The sequence below is a fragment of the Pyxicephalus adspersus genome, chromosome 1 (genome assembly GCF_032062135.1).
Source record: "Pyxicephalus adspersus chromosome 1, UCB_Pads_2.0, whole genome shotgun sequence".
NCBI lineage: Eukaryota > Metazoa > Chordata > Amphibia > Anura > Pyxicephalidae > Pyxicephalus > Pyxicephalus adspersus.
Genome location: NC_092858.1, coordinates 72,811,084 through 72,831,533, shown reverse-complemented (window position 1 = coordinate 72,831,533; position 20,450 = coordinate 72,811,084). Strand labels below are relative to the sequence as shown.

At 34.4% G+C, this 20,450-nt stretch overlaps 1 protein-coding gene across 7 annotated transcripts in view; it reads left to right on the top strand.

Moving 5' to 3' along the window:
* DMD (dystrophin) overlaps window positions 1–20,450 on the top strand; it is a 721,719-nt gene that overhangs the window by 479,993 nt on the left and 221,276 nt on the right. The window lies entirely within an intron of this gene.

Here is a 20,450-nt window from a genome sequence, read left to right as displayed (position 1 = left end):
ACCCAAAAGTGTTTTTGCCAAATTATCATAATTAAATTGTGTTGTGCAGCAATATACACATATTATATACAAAGAATATGTACAGGTTACATAAATCTTGGAGATATGCCAAGTGCTCCTGTTCTTCTTATTCCATTCATCCATATCCTATCTGTATATACAGTACATTTAGCTTATGTTTGAAGAATTACATGGAGATAGAGTCCTAAAGTAGAATACTCATCTTACAAAATAAAGGATCAGGCAGGTGGATTTGCAGTATAGGACAGGCTATATCTATTCTGCAATAACCCATTTACCTGCCTAAAAGGGCCAGGGAGAGGTTAAAACACTGAGCTGGGCATGCTAAGGAAACCTGGCAATCCTGGGATCCCTTGCATGTGCCAGGGATGAACTCCCGTGTACCTGCAAATCATATCAGCACAGTGAATTAGGTTGGAAAGAAGAAAGGAAGATGCTGGCGTCTTATGATGTTACACGGATAGGTGAGTTCTGTGGCTTTAGTTCCGTTTAAAAGTAAAAATCACTGTGATCCAGAAGGAAACCAAGCAAGTACACGAGAAAAAAAGTAGATGGAAAACCAGCACTAGGATGTATTGAGCGACAGCCAACTGGATTAGTGGGTGCATCTGTGTGGGTCAACAGTTTCTTTCCCATAATATTTGAACGTACATACGAGTAACTCTGACAATGAAAAAAGTGGACACTTTTGTATACCTTTTAATTACATCTTATAGCTGATAATTCCCAAGTAGGATCATATATACATTTGAGATGACAAGATGACTAAAGGGGTGAAGGTCTTTGCTCAGTACTATGAATATTGTGATTTGTTAGAAAAATCTTAAGTATCAAGTGGTATTCATCTTCTGTGAGGAGAGCATTGTCAGAATGGAGGAATGTATAAAACAGAATTTTATATCCACTCCATGCCTCAGGCATTAATTTCTGCAAAAAAGAATTCCTCTATATGTGCCAAACACATTACAACCTCTTATTACTTGAATGTTCTTTCCATTTTCTACTCATTATTCCTTTTGTTGTTTTTGAGCTGCATAAGTGAAAAAAAATCAATTACAAGCATATCTGTGGTAGCAGAAAATTATGTAAATATAGCAAAAAATAGTTTGTCTTGCTTTATTTCAGATTTTGCATTTCTGTGCTTTTGATTTTTTTTCCTTGTGGATAATACTTGTTGAGTGACATACATTAAGCACTTAACTGCCACAAATGTGTATTATTTGTAGAAAAGCTATTACTAATGTAAATACTTTAGTGATGTGTTAATATATCATAAATGTTTATATTATGCTTTTTTCCCTTATAACTGTATATTTTAACTATTTAACTAGTTCTAGAGTTCAGATATTGCAGAACAACAGCATAAGTCCAGGTTCAACCCAATAGATTTTGGATATTCAAAGTTAAATTGGCTTTCTAAAGCAGATTTCTGATTGGTTGATCTAGGCTAATGCATAGTATTTATTTTCTTTTACCTTACAATCAAGTTTATTACTAGAAATCTGGGGTTTATGTCTAAATTCTTTAGGGCAGGCCCAGTTTGAAAGCGACCTCTATTCTCCAACTCTATTCTCCAACTGTGTTCCACGCAGAATCCAATTCACTTAGCTTACACTTTTATAAAAAAATAACATTTACCTTTATTTTTGAAAAATCTTCGATCCTTCTTCAATCCGAGTCCAGTAAGTCCCACACCATTCTGGTTTCCTTCTTCTTTTGGGCGCAGACGGGACAGCTGGTGCAGCCATCTTCTTTCTTCTTTCAATCGACACATTCCAGGAAAGGCACTTATGATACATGTTCGATCTTGAAGCAGCCCACAGCCTCTTGGGATATGTGACATATGTATCCCAGGAGGCTGAGGGTTTCCCATTCAGTCTTTACTGCCACAGCAATTAAGATGGAAGAGGAGGGGTCCTCCCCCCAAAATAAAACTTAATTATTTTTAAAAAAGTTAGACACCTTTTTATATAATGTTAAAAATGTGGTGATAAGCCCACTTACCTAAATGCACAGCAGTATTTGGAAATTGGTTTCTGGTTTTTTTGTGGCATCATGGTTTTCAGATGTTATAAAAGACAATTCAAAAGTAATTGAATAGTTTTGTTTTAATGGCTTTTTTTCTAAACTTTTCAATGGTTACTTCAAACTGATTATATTTAGTACTGATTAACTAGAACAAGTTCACTGCATTCTGAACAGTTTAGGGACTTGTGCGGGGAGTTTTAGCTTAGAATAGGTTAAGGCTCTAGGGAGAGAGGGAACTGAAAACTTTTTGTTTTAACATAAACTTGAACTTTAAATATGTTTCTACTCTGACTTTCGCTCTGATGAGTAAAATGTACTCAAAGCAATGACCTCAACCTTTATTTTTATTGCCCAATAACAGTGGTAAATAAATATATTTTTTAATAAACTAATGTTCCTATTCTCAGTGTGTGCTCCAAAACATTTAGCCTATATATTTTCTTATTAATTTTGTTTTTAAAGAAAGAAATGTTTCTCAGTGTGCATGATAAGACCTTAAAATGGACCTGGTTGGAAGCCTAGCGGCCTCTGTTGGAGCTAATGGATGAACCCTTTAAATTCCATTCTGAGTCAGTGTTTTATGTTAGTTGTCATTGAAGGAAAAAGCTTCGAAATAAAACACAGAACACCCACGTGTCATTTTAAATGGTTTTTGCAAGCTGTGTAAATTTACTCATAATTATTGAAAGTGCAGAAGGTTATTTTTAAGAAGAAAAGTTACACACACAAGCTCGCAATTTTATTGCTTGGAGCTGGGATGAAGTCTGTTCTTGCAGCCTGAATTTGCATTAAAAGTACATTCATTCTTGTAAACATGTGATTCTTCCCACCATGCAGTCACATAACCATCTCTTGTTCTGTTAGTGCTATACGCTGTCTAGACCTAATATATTACACAGCAACCTAATGTCGTGCTTAGTAGCCACACTTCCCACTCACAGATTATAGAAATGTACAAATACAATATATCACAAATAACTGGAGACAGCTTAAAAATCGCCACAGAGTAAGCAAACTATAAATTGTTGTGAATAAACCATGACAGGTTGTATATTGGTATAGGAAGCTATATACTGTTTTGTTGACTCATGTAATTTTATTGTGTTTTTGTCTTTGAGAAATATGGTCTGCGGAATCATTATCCTTATCTTGGTTATAATGCTCAGTACAAAATAGTATTAAAGGAAAAAACACCTATGCTGTTACTGTTCCTAATGTCTGCTCGTGTTATAGTTCTTGTGTTACTAAATTGTGTTAACTGAACTGAATGAGTTCTGACATCATCAGTGAAATCTATTTTTTTCTATGTCAAATATGGCTTTTTCTTTTCTTTCTCAGATGCTTTTTTTTTAGTATTTCCATAGATCTCTTAGTCTTTATATCCTGAAAAAAATCAGTGTTTGATTAGCTCTGTCGCCAGAAGATTGTTGATGTTGTCTGTCTGCTAGCAAAAACTTGTATTGTTGGAACCCATCGTCATATTGGCCCAATATTGACAAGCATGCAAAGTCATATGGAAGTTCACTCCTTGGCTTCTAAAACAGGAAACAAATGATGCTCATAATCATTTGTTTTTATCATGTTTGTGAATTCAATGTGCAAAAAACATGGTTGGCTAAAATGTTTTTTTTATTGGAATTTATGCATATGAGATACTAAAATGCATTCAGGTAAGAAAGGTAATTGGCTTTCTGGGCAGTTCTAAATATAACATTCATGTATTTACTGTAGAACCTGCATAAAACATTAAAATGTAATTGGTTCTAGAAATATCTGCCCAATTACATGTAATGTTAAAAGACTGTCATACCTGGTCTGTTGTTCAGTTCAGTGACATTTAGCAGATTGGTTCATTCTTTCCTGGTTCTACTTGCGACAAGTGCAGGATTTTCAGAGCAGACATACATAGCCTAGTAAATTCTGTACCAAGGTACACTCAATGACAAACAGGAGATTGATCTGATCTGGAAAGTCAGGAGTTACTCGACAGTGAAAATTAGATTATACATGTTAACAGTTCACTCCTTTTATACAAATTAAGTTGTAAATGGCCTTAAGTATTTTAAAATTAGGTCTCTATTGAGTTCACTGATCTGCTTCTTGTCCTTTTCTTGAGCAGCCACTTTAGTATGCCAACCAGTCTGTCTCTTTGTTATTTATGTATAAAAATTGAAACTGAAGGGGAAAAGGTATACATAGAAAAATGATTTCTTTGGATTAAGTCATGTGTCTGTAGTTACGATTTAAACTTTTCACATTCATTAACTGCCATACATCCCATGTAGGGTTATTTTTATCTCTTAAGGCCCTATGTGTAAGACAATAAATATCTTTTAAAGGTCCTTTTCAGACCTGTAGTCGAAAGCCACATTGTAAGATGCTCCAAGCCGCCCACCTGTCAACTGCAGCATTTCACAACCTATTTGTTGTGTGTTTGAATGAAGTTAAGTGCAGGTAAGGCTGCATTGTGGTTTTTCCTCCTGAAGAGGAAAGCAAGCATGCTACCAGAAGCAGCTTATTGCTTTCAGGAACCCAGCCACATTCAACAGCATCCACAAGTAGAGTTGTGTGCAAACACAGGCACAAAATACCTTCCAACTGCTTTTATCAAGTTGAATGGAAGCGCAGTTAGGTGTAAAATAGCCACACTACTGCCTGTATTTTAATATATAAAAGTTTTCACTTCCTGTATAGTGTTGTAACATTTTTGTACAGTAGGGATGGGTTTTAGGCTCTATAAGGCCGTGTCAGCAAACACAGAAGGTAGATTTCCAGATGGATTGTTACAATGAGTACTCTTAATTTACATTGCAAGGAACAGGTAAAAAACAACCAAATAGATTTCTGTTTAATTCTAAGGAAACTGATAGAGATAAAGTTCGATTTATGAAATATTTACTTTGGTGTGATTGGTTGGTATGGGCCACTGCAGACTATGTTTTGCTTTATTATTTAGTATGCAGTGGGTTAAATATTTGAGTTGCAGCAAACATAAACATTTTAAGTGTATTGTATTTAATAGCTGCTGATTTTTTTATCCATAAATGTAATGACCATAAAAGAAGCTAGACTTTTTTTATTTCTTTGTTATTATGAAGCTAGTTTTCTGTGTTAACAGTAATTATATTCTTCCCCAACTTTGACTCTGGCTGAATAATTTATTTCAAAACACTGGCAAAGTGAAGAGGAAAAAGAGCTCCAAGGGAGGTCTGAATAGTTTCTAATTATCACAACAGATTTGCAGTAATTCTAAAAGTGTGATCCCACAGGCAGACATTTCCCACATGTGATATAACACTTACTGAGTGGGTATGAATAAAACTGGGTGTACAAATAAACTTGACTTCACAGTCTTCATAGCAGTGTGCAGTCTTGGGGTTTACACCATGCTTAGCATTGACTTGATTTTTTCTCCTTCAGCTGCTTCAGAAGTGAAATCTCACAATTCAGAATTTCTGGACAGTTAAGACTGCTTACACTAGTACTATTAATACATTCCTAATATATATTAAACATTTATGTACCAAGATTGCCTGAGCTAACACAAATTCTGCCTGCTGGGGCCGTTAAACAAAGGATAAGTGAACTACTGTCAGTGCTCCAAAATGTATTGCTATACAGAATAAATGAAGCAGTAAAGTGCATGTGCAGCCAAAATTTACTTTTTTAAAATTAGAACCTTTGTATGGTTTTTACTGCCGTCTGGGGCTCCATAACAGAGATTTCCCCTCACTGTCATAGAAGTTTTACTAGAAAAAAAATGATTAAAAAACCCCAAAAGCAACACAGACCTTTTTATGTATTTCTTTATTTTGGGTAGAATAAGGATTAAACACGTCAAGTTGTTATAGTTATCTATTTCGCCTTGCTTACTGCCTGTTGGAATTGTTGTCAATAAATTGGGACAATAAATAAAAAGAAACCTCTCTAAGAGCCTGAGCCCACACACATTTCCATGCATGGTGCAATGCAACAGCCCAAAGCACCATATCACAGACATTTATGTCAGTGCAGTTTCATGTCTTACCAGGGTAAGGATTCCATCATTCTCTGTTTTATTAAAAAAAATATAAGCCTGGCAGATGGGTGGGTTTGGTAAGTTACTTGCAGAACTCTTGCTGCCAATCCTTGAAAGATAATTGAAAAATGATAGGTAATATGTTTTACCTGCCTACTTGAAATATGGGTGTTAGAAAGAATATCTTTAGCAGATAGATGAAGGTTAGAAGCCGTCATGTCTCGATGTATGTACAACACCAATCAAAAACTTTTTCTATAATGTAGAATAATACTTAAGACATATAAATTATGAAGGAACACATATGGAATTATGTTTAAAACAAAACCAGAATATGTTTCATATTTTAGGTTCTTCAGTTAGCCACTTTTTGTTTTGATGACAACATTGCACACTTCTGCCATTCTATCAATCAGATGTATGAGGTAGTCACTTGGAATTGTGTGTCAGTATTGGATTCTGGATTTCTTGCCTGCTTAATGTGAAATCATCAGTTGTGTTATGCAGAGGTAGGGTTGAAATACAGTTCCATACAGATTGTAGTTCATAGTATGAATACTGTTCCATAACCGACAGCGTGGGACCCGATCAAGGACTTCTCCAGCAGGACTGAGGGATCTAAAAGTATGTGTGATTTTATTTAATTCCACTTTAAGCTTCAAAAAGATCATTAGTGATCATTTCAGGTAAAAACAGGAGTTGATTTTTAGCAACAATCATCTCAGGTGATGAAGATCTATTGTTTGTACAAGCCCCCATACTATCACTTACTGTATGAATACAAAATCTCTTTAGAGTAAACTGGTGCTGAAAAAATAAAATAGCTGATTCCTCTTTCTACAGGAGCTAGTTGCTTGATGGATTGACATGTTCATCAGCACTTTCTATATGACTGACCTGTAACAAGTATGTAGATCAGAATTTGTGACTCATCTTACTTGCTGCATTCTTGCTTTTGGTCAGCAACTGAGAAATGTTTGGAAACTTACATAAACTAGTGTGTTCAGGGATAATCTGCAATTTTAGCCTTTATAGTTTGGTGAGGTGCAGTTGTTTCAAAAAGATTAGGAAATTTCCATGTTGGAAAAATAGGTATTGTAAGGATAAAAGGACTGTCTATAATAACAATGTAAAATGAAGAGTTAGATTAGGAGATATGTTTATATCTTGTATTTGCTAAAGCATCATTTTATTCAGCAATGCACTTTTGAGTATTCTACCAGTGTTTTAATATATTGAATTTCTTAGGGGCATTGTAACTTTTCTACAGCAATTATCCTGCCTGAATCATGAGGGAAGGCCATACAGTAACCTTGATTTGTTCCACTCAGAAATGTACAGTCAGTAGCCCTGAGGCAGCCGGTGTAACTTCCTTGTCTTTTATGGAGTAACCTCACATGATTCATTTCTGACTGTACTGTAAAAAATAATATTTTACTTTACCATTCTTTCTTCTTCATTTAAAGATCATTATCTACCAATTTTTACCATGCGCATATCTACACTTCTGAAACAGTTGAAAACTTCTTTGTGCATAGTTTTCTTATTGATCTTCAACAGATTTTTGTTTTATATATTTTTTTTTATTTCTTAATAATATTATTGCATTATTGCTTCAGCATCTCAAACATGGGGTTTTTAGTAAGAGCCACTGCATAAAAAAAGTATGTCTAGGTCAGCAGTGATGAGCTATTTTTTTCCATTTTCTGTCTCTTGGTGTGGCAGAATTTTCCCCCAGTACTTTGTGTAAACCGTTCACACAGCTATAACAGTTTACACCAATTACTGTTCGGGTTCACTTTGTAAAGCGGATGTTTACATGGGAGGTGAGTCCAGAAGTCTAGTTCTCATGAGAATGTAGGTGAATACCTGTTTAGTTTTATTTTCTTCAACCTACATGGCATTGCTTATGCGCCTTGCATTGCTCTATTCCAAGCAGCAATGAGAAAAGACCAAGATGTAAGGAACAAAGCAACTATTGTGCACAGGCATTAAGCTACGTACACACTTCCAATTATTATGGTTGGTAAACGAACGACGAACGATCCTTCACGATATCTGCGAACGATCGTATAGCACCGATCCTGTACATACAGATAACGACACGATCGTTCGTAGATATTGTACACACAATAGACGCGATCGTTTGAACGATACAGGAAGTTACGTGCACCACAGGAACGTTCGTTCATCACGCATGCTCAGACCATGGACGATCAATGAACGATCGTACACACGAACGATGGTCAACGATCGTCGTCCAATCCGATCCGCCGGTCCGGTCGTTCATTTCCAACAACTTTCCTCGTTCGTCGGCATCGTTGGTTACTTTTTTTACGAACGATTTTTGCCCAATCGATCGTTCGTCGTTCATTTTGAACGATAAAAATTGGAAGTGTGTACGCAGCTTTACATTATCAGTGACCATCCAATTTGCAAAGAGGATTGCTATAAGACCGGAAAAGTTGGTAACAAAGATGGCGGTTTCCAGAGATGCTCTGCATACTTGCCAATTATTCCCAAAAGCTCACCCACACCAGTGAGTTTATTTACACTTTAGACTGGGTCAACACAGACTTCCCCAGCGTTTAACCTTAGGATTTAGAAGCCCATATCTAAAGCGCCTGGGCACATAAACCACAGCCAACTCCAAGAATCCTTTTATCAAGCTTTATTGTGTTGTCATAAAACAAAGCAAAGGTCATTCACAGAAGATCAGTCTGATAAGAGTGATACATATGTATAAGGCAAAGGCAGGTCAGGTACAATCTGAGGTCAGGGCAGGCAGCAGGCAAGAGTAGTCAGAAACAATCCATGTTCAGGGCAGGCGGAGTTCAGGCAGAATCAGATATCGGACCGGGTCGCTATTGGTAATGACACAACAGGTTAATATGAAACAACACACAGAGAACTCACCCAAGCACACTGTACAGAGGCTTCTAGCAGGCAATGGTGTTCAGGACAGGTTCTCCTTAAATAGCCAGTGCCCAAAGACCTTGCGCCACCTGGCACCATTTGATTAGAGAATGACTGAATTCAACCTATGTCCCACCCCGCGGCAAGGCAGCCGAGTGCCTCGCCCCCGGGGGGTACAAGAGGCATGTGTGGTAGTGTGCGCACTTCTTCCCACAGCACCCCTGGGACGTGCCCTACTTTGCACATCCGCAGGAGTGCTGAGAACAAGAAACGGCTGTGATCCCCAAAGACGCAGCAGGCTCGCTGGACAGGTAAGTGGGCTAATCTACACCAATGGGCTAATCTACACCAGATCGTCTGTTTTAAGGCACATTTTTGAGCGTTAGAGATAACACTCTTTGCAAAGTTTTAAAAATTAAAACACAGGGTTAACGCGGGTAAACACGGTACCATTGATTTCAAACGTGGTAAAACGCTGCAAAACGTGTCATAGACTTTTCCAGCCTTAAATATACTTTTTAAGTGCAGTCAAATCCCATAAAAATTCTTTCCTTTTTTCATTTACCTAACAAACAAGTGCAAAAATGCCTCAGGATATAACTCTACCAGAAATTTTGTCTCTGTGAGTCTACTTAATGTGTGCATTGTTTTTTGTTGTTATTGTTTTTTTAGTGTAACTGAATAAATGCGGGTGGGTCCATTTTGCTCCTGACAGTGATTTACAAGGTGTTATGAAAAAAGTTTTGCCAGGAGAATGTACTGTTCTTAGTTTTTTACAGTCGTTTTTTGTACCAACTTTGTGACAAGAAATAAAAATGTCAAACAAAATGAAAGGTTGATATATCTTTGATAGCAATATATTAAGTGGACAAATATATAGCCCTCCTGGTTTTCATCTATCTTCCTTTCCTGGATGGATAGCTTAGCAGAAAACCTGAATCTAAAATGTGTGTTGAAAAGACAAGTTTTACAGTTACTCACTAGTGAAAGAATAACACAGGAGTTGATACAAGTTTTCTCTAAATGTTTTTTTTTTCAATAACTTCAAATGGTCAGAGTTTCAGCTTGTTCTGTAATATGGTTGTAGCTCATTAAAATAAAAGGTGTTTTTATATTACCACTTCTTTACAATTCAAATAGGTTGGTAATTTTTCATTTATGTCTTTTAAGATCTACAAATATTTCATTTATGATACTGTGGCTACCTGTATCTAGATTTGTAGGATTGTGGTTGTGTAAAAACATTCTAAAACCTTACAAAGTCATTTATCCAACTTACACAATATGACAGCTGAAAGAAATTTAGATATATGACTCCATTGTTTACTATATATGGAATATATGGATTCAGTATTTAGCAATAAGAACAATTTCTATATCTCTTCTCACAAACTCTAAATGAATCATTTTTATTTATAGAAACTAGTGATATGTATGTAAAAGTCTTAAATCCATACTTTTTTGTTCATCCAGATACAGAGAGGTCTGGTACATAAATGACATCTGCATTCTATTATTAGGTACACAAATCCTGATAATACAACTGTTCTATCAGGGCACCTATGCCATGGCCATGAATTGGTTTTATGGGAAACCCCCTATTTACCCACACAATCCAAAGCACATTTAGTATCAAACTAATCATCCAGACTGCTGCCCTGCATACCAGTGCCAATCAGTTTGGTTTCTGTGTTTGCCTTCCTTGCCTAAACGCACACACAAAGGTTGTGACTTTCGCTGGCCGTATATTGTGTAATTCCAGTGTTTTCCTAAAACAAAACTGCTAGCAAATTACAAGAACAATTTTGCTTTTCTGGAGGTTCATTTTTAGATGTTGGGATGTAGACTTGGCAAATGAAGAATGAGAACTGTCCACTTTAATGTGTGATGGGGTGTAGCACAACACAAAAGGGAGGAGAAACTATACATTTTTTTCCCACAGATACAAGAATATTTGCATATATTATCATATGCAAATATTCTTGTATAAAATTATACACGTTGAGCAATCTTCTCTTCAAATATATGTAGTCAATTTTCTGTCTTTAACCTAAGCAAATACATTGATGCTGACCGTGACGATGCTGTTTTTAGTGAATTTTCAGCATCTTAATGAAATTTAGATGAACATACCTTAACCATACCTCACAACCAAGCTTCAAAAAAAAAAAAAAAAAAATATATATATATATATATATATATATATATATATATATATATATATATATATAAATATATATACAGTGAAAATATATTTTGCTTCTTGTGTATGGTAACAGGTAACATTTTAGGCAGTGTTTACCTTTGCCTGTTTATTTGGTACCGTTTGCATGGTAACTATGCATTTATTATCTACATTCCAACTGATATTACTACACTGAAAATGACTTCTAATTAAGGAAGATACTTTATCTTAATCCTTAATTTTGTATTCAGCAGCTGTTTTGCTTCTAGCATCTTCAATTCACAACATTTATGTCTTTTTTTCATCTTTGATACAATAAGCTTTAATTGATGAAAACATGTATCCAATAAACAAGTCTTGACTAAAGGATATTAATCTAGATAACAAAGAATCTAATCTAAAGCATGCCAGATAAACCTGAATATTTGGCAAGGGTTTCCTGGCTTGTGTTGTATATTTCTACATCTTAATTTTTCATCTTTATGACAGCGTTTATATAAAACAAAAGAAAATGTTAGTCATTTCAAATACATATCAGACATATTTACTGCCTATTTGTCCAAAAAAGGTGTGTTAGAAATGTAGATTGTACAGAATGAGATTTGTCAGTCTATGTGGTCTTTATAATAGGTATTATTTGGCATATCATGATTTTTTTAAAGCATCAAAGGCTCCCCTCACTAATCTGAAATGCAAGTGTTATGTAGCTTTGTTATTTGCAGCCATACGCCTGTTATTTATAGTAGTCATTGGCTCTCAGGGCTGAAAAACACAACTATTACAGGTATAACCTAGGAAATCAAGCTTTTAAACAGACTCAAGTAAAACAGCTGCGGTTTACATTTTTGTATACCTATATAGCCTACTTATTCTAAACATGTACAAAAAAGGTAAATATTATCAAGAGATATATTTTTCTTCATACAAATATATTTTGTAATTCTGCTGAAGAAAATTACAATAGCAAAAACGGAAAGCTACTGTAGATCAATAAGCAAAGGCCAAAAATGTGTAGAAAAGCCAGTATAATAAATCTCCCCCTGCTCAAGTATTCATCCAAAAAATGGTAGATCAGATTTGAAATCTCCACTTGGCACTTTGGCCTCTTATATTCAGAGTACTCTTCAAAGTGTTCTATTCCCATTTTGCAGATTTTAATTTTCATAGCATTAATCTTATGACATGCCTGATGACAAACAGGTAAAATGCCATTTTAATTTACATATGTCAAGGGAAACAAATTGGAAATCATACAGGCATATTTATCTAAGTAAACATTTAGCAATGATTTACATCAGTAAAATTGATGTTTTGGATTAACTGGATTTAAGTCAGAAGGGAGCAAATAAAGGCAGATATTCTAAATAAATTCACATTAGGTGGATTCATTTATTATATTTGCATCTGATTATTTATTTGCTGTAATGTTGTGTTTACTATATTGTTTAAAATAATATCTTGAGATTTTTGATGCAATTGGTTTTAAAGTGTAAAGGTTTATAGTTTAAATCTCATCCTGCATGTCACTTTGTTTGGTCTTTATGATCAAAATCTTTGATCATAAAAACCATCCTCTTTTCTCACACATCTTGTACATATGTTATATATGGAAAGGTGTATGCATATGTCAGTGGCAGTTCCAATATATTTGACACAAACAGTTCAAATTAAGCATGGTCCCTTTGTAAATAGCTTCTTTACTGGCATGTTATTTCCTAAGGTAATGAAGAGAACAGAGGGACTGTCAGATTCATAGTGATGTTCATCAACAGCCTTAACAACCATCAGTTTCCCTGTGACTTTCATTAGAGCACACACAAGACTTCATTTTAATACAGCCTTTATCTTTTGATACGCAAGGAACAAAGAGTTACTGAATTCAAAAATAATTTGAATAGATCTGATCTTCTCTTTTATTGATTTGAAAAGGACAGTCACTAGTCTGACAGGGAGAAGCAAGAAAGAGGCTTTTCAGCACTTACTGAGTGGAGGACAATAAAGGAGGTCTTGTCCAGAGCTCTGACACTTGATACACTAGCCTATTGCAATAGTAATAGAACCAGCACCAGTGGTCACTGTCTGTATATGCTTGATCATTAGTAGCATGCATAAAACATGTACAGGAGCTGAATAATGCATATTCTAGGAAAACTAATCCTTACTATGTATCGATATAATATATATAATTGTTCAGGAGGGTTAGACATTTTTGTTCTCCTAAATTCATTATAAGAGATAAATATAAACTGAACAGTCAAATGCAAGGTTAATATTTTATCCCACATCCTACAAGAGTAGCAAAATACAAAGTGCTTAACTTACCTTCTTTACTTTACAATATATATATATATATATATATATATATATATATATATATACACACACACACACACAATAATATGCTTGGAATTTAAGTTACCTATTGTCAGGTTCAAGCACCTTGTTCATCATTTGTTGTTTTTCAGATGGGTACTGGTATGGATGCATGATGCTAAAGTTAAGAGGGTGTAAAATCCATCTACCTGTTGGGTTAGATATTAGGACATGTTTTTATGAAACAATATACATGCATCAGATATTTGAAGTCATATTTGAATGTAAATTAAAGGTCAGTAAACTTTAAGGCAACCAAAAGTACACCAGTCAGACTGGAAAAGCAGTTATATGACAGATGATGGTCCACTTACAGGCAAAAAAATCTTTTCAATAATAGAAAAAAACATGGCAGTCTTGATGTTGGTACCTGAGAACAATGTATCTTCCTGTGAGAGAGAGAGGAGCACAGATCCAAATATTTTCAATAGAAAAGACTTTGTCAGTTTCTTTTTTTCTGTACCTGTTACTGTTACTGGCCACAAATAAAATACCATTTATCTTACCTTGATTTCTAGTAAAATTATACATGATTGAAATTCATTGGATTTAGTGAAACTTGGTGCATTTGAATGGGATGAATTTTTGTAACTTATGGCTGCATGGGTTTTAAAGTATGGCCAGCAAGTTACAATGTCAAATAATAGCACATGAAATCCCATCTAACTTCAGTAACCACATAATTTTAGTGCACATGACATGCATTTACCTGTATTAAACTGAAAATTCAGTTGGGCTTTCAATTTTATTAGCATGGTCAAACTGATGTTTTTTGTTTTTTGTTTTGTCTCTTCCATTCCTGTTAGGACTTAACCATACTTTGAAATGTGACAGAGAGAATTTGAAAGCAAACAGCTCCTGCTGTACTCTTTTAAAACGGTGTCCTTCATAGTGGAAGCACTTTGTATTAAATGCCTTTCAAAGTTTATGTTTTGAACTTCAAGTACTTTGAACCTATAGACAGGTGATACGTCTGTATTAGTTAGAGATGTAATGAAACTTGAAAAAGGGCATGGCTTAAAACTGCTATATATGATAATAAACTGAAAGTGAAATGGAAATAAAAAAAGCATGCAATATGGCTTAATGGTACAGATGACAGAAGAAAAGCCACATATTGCTGACCATTAGGATATTTATAGCAATGAAAACATCACTTAAAATTATTTTGTTAACTAGACTCTTATTCCTCTGTGGCACCCCTGAAAATCAAGCCTGACCCATGCCTTAGTTCACTTGTTCTTATTTGACAGCTGACATTATTAAGTTGACAGCTTCAAACCTAACATATCATTATGAGTTTTTTTTTCCAAATGTAAGATATGACTTATTGCTAAGAGCATCACTAATTCATATCTCTTCACTCTGTAGAAACCAGAACTAAATCAAACATGGGCATACTGCATGTGAACTCTATACACGCACAGACCTTGTAAAATTCCTTTTTCACCCAAATAAATGTACACTGTACTATGCGTGTCTGCAGTCATGCATAAGCGGCACAGAACCATATCTTTTATCTGCAAGGGATAAGCTTGGAGACTTTATTTCTACTTTTGACTAAAGTTGCAGCTCTTTAGAATGATCTGTCAATCATTTCACTCCAGATGCAATGATATATGAAACTTTTAGAAGTGTTTGTATTGTATGATTATTTAGCACTATTTAGAGAATATTATTTATAAGTAAAAATGTTATTCCACAAGTATCACCTGGCAGTATGAAGCTTACCCCCCTGTGTTGTAATCATGTTATATTACTAATAATTCATATTGGCTCATGGGTATGGTCAGCAGTGACTGCTCTATTCCTGTCTTTTTTTTAAAGGAATATGGGTTTCTGCTTTATCTTTAACATACTTTGCCCTTTATTTACATTATATACTGTGGAGTTTAGTTTTACAGGCCTTCTCACTAATTATGTGCGTGCATTGTATGCCCTATTGTGGTATTAAGATATAGGATATGAACAATTTCTAGGAACTCATCAACTGACAGAGATTATATGTTACAGAGTAAAGACAAAGCAAATATTTCTTACATGTCTAAGTCAATAAAAAGTAATAAAGCCTTATGATCGAGTTTGCCATCTGCCCTGCTTATCAGCTGCAGTTTGATAATCCAGACAAGATCTGAGCTAGTCATCAGTATTTTCTCCAACAGAAAAAAGGAATATCAAACAGAATTTACACAGAAGCCTTTTTTTCAAGTTATAAAATCATAAATGATGGAAAAACTGGTCTCAGAGGTAAAAAGTTACCATATTCTGAAATGTTAAATTTCTCCAAAGGAAAAAGATTCCTGACATTGAGGAAACTTTGTTCATACATTAAACTGACTGGGTATAGAGTATAACATTGAAGGTCTCCAGCTAAATGTTAGACATTATTTAATAAGGCAAAAGGCAGTGAAAAGGTTTGCAACCCATAACAGGCAGTTATCCATCATCTTTCATTGTTGTAACTGCTTTTAGATGATGAAAGACTAACTCTTGCTGATTTGGGTTACTGCACCTTGCACAATGTAATTCTTTTCTTTACAGTCTTACTGAAAAAATTACAATATATGAATCTGATGTCACTGAGTAGCGTAGTGATTTCTGAAACCCCAATTGCTTACATTTCTAGGCAAGCTGACATTTTATCTGTCTATCCATTCATCCACAATGGAAATTTCTGAAACCATATATTAGACTGAAGGTAGCGATGTAGGTCAAATCTGAGATTAATGATTGCATACACAGTAAAGCAGAATACACACTAAAGATAGAATGGTGAAATTGGAATTGGAATCATTTTTAGAATTTTTAGGTTTAACAACGTGGGCAGTGTTAAAATACAGAGGCAGGATCTGTCAATAAGAAAAGCAGACAATAGCCAGGATCTGATAATTTACAGGAAACAGCAAAAAGGTAGATCAACACTCAGCAGTTTGTAGTAACGATAAACAATATAATAGGATACAATCTTCATAAAGCTGGTATGCTGATAGTTGCAGTGCTTATTTGTGTCAGAATAAATCATTTTCATAAATAAGCTTTGCAGGTATGTTTTGGCACATTTTCAAGCCTAGTATCTTCATTAAGTCATTTCAATAAAGGTGTGTATTGGTATTGATGGTGAGCAGTGGGACTATCAGTCAGATTAGACTGGAAGTCAGATTTCATAAATGTCAATAATCTAGAACAACAAACATGCTGACTTGAGCTCGCCTTCCTGGCAAGACATAATACCATAGGGAATCCAATGTCCTGACATTTTTCTGCTGTTGTTGTACAGGGAATGTTTAATGTGTTAGTTAGCATAAAGGTGATGATTCAGAAAGAAGAATCGCCCTACAGCCTCTGAATCATTACAGGTTGATAAGCTAGTTCAACTGAAAGATATTTATTTGCTTTATCTGACACAAATTTGGATAACCTACCAGGGACTACATTGATTCAGTAGAATTCAACAATGAAATGCTAATCTTGTCTAGAAAAAAAGAATCATTCCAATAAAACCTATAGCACCCTTTGCATTGAGATATTTTTGAACAAATAAAAGGTACATTTTACAGCCCAAAGCCATAAGATTGTATCCTTTAAGCATGTACAGGAACTATTGATGTCCTATGTTTTTGGACAGTTTAAAATAAACATTTTATGGTTTTAGAAGCTGTTTAAAGCAAACCTGTCAAAAAACAAAATCCCTTTCCTCCACTTGTTGTTGGAACCTTCCAGTGCTTCGGCTTATCCTCACTGCTACACAACAATAAGTTGGTGAAGTTGCGGGACAGAAGCAGGAAATAGTAAGTAAAGCCACTTTGACAGGAGGCTTTGTCAAAGTAGATTTTATTTCTGACAGGTTTGTTTTTTAACCTATTAACTTCCACAGCTATTTTACACTTCAGCTATGTAGATATTCTTTCATTAATGCGTTTGCATAACTTATTGCAAAGTGTGCTATTAACCTTTTTTTAATTTAAAATTTTGATTGAGAAACTTATCAACATACAATAAAAAATAAACAAATACAATATAAACAAATCATGATCAACTGTGAACATTACAAGCCATACAGATTCAGTAGGTATTGTAAAAAAACAACTTTCAAAATACACAATAGACATACAATAGACATATACAATAATCCAGACCACCAAAAGCTCCAATTTTTTCATTATGTAGGCAGTGATTCCAAACCAGGTTCCACTAGAGGTTGATAGGGGTTCCTTGAGCAATGAGCAATTTGTTACTCTCATGACGGTTTAATTGACACCAATGATGATCTTTTTGGCTATCTGGAAGGATAACATTCTTTCCACTAGCCTGCAATAGGCATTCTGCCTACTGACCATCAAGCTAATGTACTGTGAGCTGTGGATATAGTAATCATAGAAGGGGTACCCAAGGCCTGATAGTTACTTTAAGGGATCCCCCATGTGAAAAAGGCCAATAAACTCTTATCTAGGGGAACAGAAAGGAGAGAGTAAAGGTAAGAACAACATAAAATGAGGACAGAAGAAAAAGAAAATACAAAATGTAAGGTATAGGTTTTTAGGGTCATATAACCAATATCAACAAGCTTGTCAGGGAGGTAGGTAGGATTGTGGTATAAGGTATCAAATTATTCTTTAAACAAGGTGAAAGAAAGCCAAAAAAACATAAAAGTTACGGAAAAATCTATTCTGCCCCTGCAGACTGAAGGTAAGATCGTATATCCTGTGCAAGTCATGAATCCTAGTGGACCAGTTGAGAGAGGCCTTGACTTTTGCCACATCACAAGTTTTTTTAAAGTAAAAGAAGTTTGTTTTTTTTTTTAAGAATTTCCAAAGGCTTTTTTGAGTATTGTATTTAAATATTTTAAAAAATGTTCTTTTTAGTAAATATAAAAATAGAAAACATTTTTTTTCAATTATGCAATTTCAAAATGCAATTTTTTATTTTGACCAGTGATAATTTAAAAAAATAGCAAGCAACAAACAGAACATCATTGTTATTAAAAAACAATGAAAATACCTTAGAAGAAAATGGATTGGAAAGGGTTTACTAGGGTTAATAAAGGACAACAGGGAGTAATTAGGGAATTAATGAGAGGTTTTTAATTGAAAATAAATAATACATCCAAATAGCTGATATTAAAGCCTGTGCATGCTACAGGGAAAGACACTTTAAGTAAATATGTCAAATAAATAAACCAGGCAAAAACCAGCATGTAGTTAAATATGCTTTTTTTGTGAGGAAGTGACTGGATATAGTATATTGTGATTTTTCTAAATCTGGTTTAAATGCATAATATGTATATGAAGGTCTATTGGTTTAGAAAGTATATGGAAATTACTAGAAACTTAATTTTCTAAAAAAGTTTGGTCACTTTGCAAATGTAAATTATGTTTTGTAAATATGTGAAGCTGTCTTAATCCTTGTTGTATGAAATGGAAATAAAATTAAAAACTCAATTGGATAAATAAAGTGAACACACCTTCACCTTATTCACTATACTCTTTCAAATTAACATTGTCTGCAGCTTTAGTAAATCAAACCCAGTGAACGAGTGGTTCTGATATATGCTGATGTACCTTAATGCTGCTATTATTTGATAGATATCTTGGTAAATAAAATGCTCCATTTTCAAAGAAACTTTACATGGCACTCTTTTACACTATGTTTTTTATATAATTATATCATTTTATTGTTATAGATTTATTGATTGCTTCTTCTGCTATGCATTCAAATGGTGGATTTAATTGTTTGCACTGGAGAAACACAATAAATATAATTTACTTTGCTGTGAACAGGTCATAATAATGTCTCAAGCACATTTCCAAATAAATACCTCAGGAAAAGAAAAGTAAGCTGTACCATAATTTACTAAATAATGATGCATTAACTGTAAACACCGTATCCATTATTTCTTTTTGTGGGTTCTTTTGTGGTTTCTGAGTCACCTCTGAACTCCACACTTGGATTGTTACAACGTCCTGCTTGTCAACGGTTTTACCCATTTTTATTTTATGCTGATAATGAGAGCACTTTTTGTTTTTTATTTCTTATACTTTTCAAGTTGTTTCTATATTGAGCATTCAAGCACTAAACTTTCATTTTAAAGTTGAGCACTGCTAACAAATCAATAAAATATTTTGTTGTATAATTTTTTTTTTGTTTTAATATTTTACTTTATTGGGAAATGTTTGTCTTTTGAAGGTACAAAAACAGGCCATATACATTGAGCTATATAGGGATAAAGGATTGTCCATTGGTGGGTAGCATTATATTGTATACAGTGACTGGATGAGAGCACAATAGAGACCACAGATTGAAAATGGCCATTTGCTGCTTTTATAGGACATATTTTTTGCATTTTTTTCTCCACCACATAATAAATCAACAAAAACAAATGAATACATTGTTCCAAAACATATTTTTAAATAATTGGGTAATATGTGTGGGCTTTTATTTAAAAATGTTTTTATGCAAAAGTGAACTTATTTTACATATTCATATTTTTCACTCAATTTACAATACTTTCTTCCTATTTATTTTTTTGTAAATGGCTGTTTTAGGTACTTTATCTATCAACTGTATGCCTTCTCAAGCAGTCATTTGCATTTAGGAAAGGTTTGCTCTTAAGCAACAGTTTCCATTTGTTTTCAGAGGCTACATACTGAAAGTAAATGAAATTTCTGGCTCAGGGCTGCCATTGTTGGGGTGGACAAGGGATACCGAGCCCTGAGCTAAAGATCTTGACTTTTGTAATGCTGGAGCTTTTAGACATGAGGAAGGGGGGCCCAGTAAATTTACCTAGTATAGAGCCCAGAAACTTCTGATGGCAATCCTGCTCTGGTTGCATATAGTAACTTTGCATTGCATATCTGAGAAAAAGACTTGATGCATTTTTATTGAAATATTTTATATTTGATTCTGTACCAA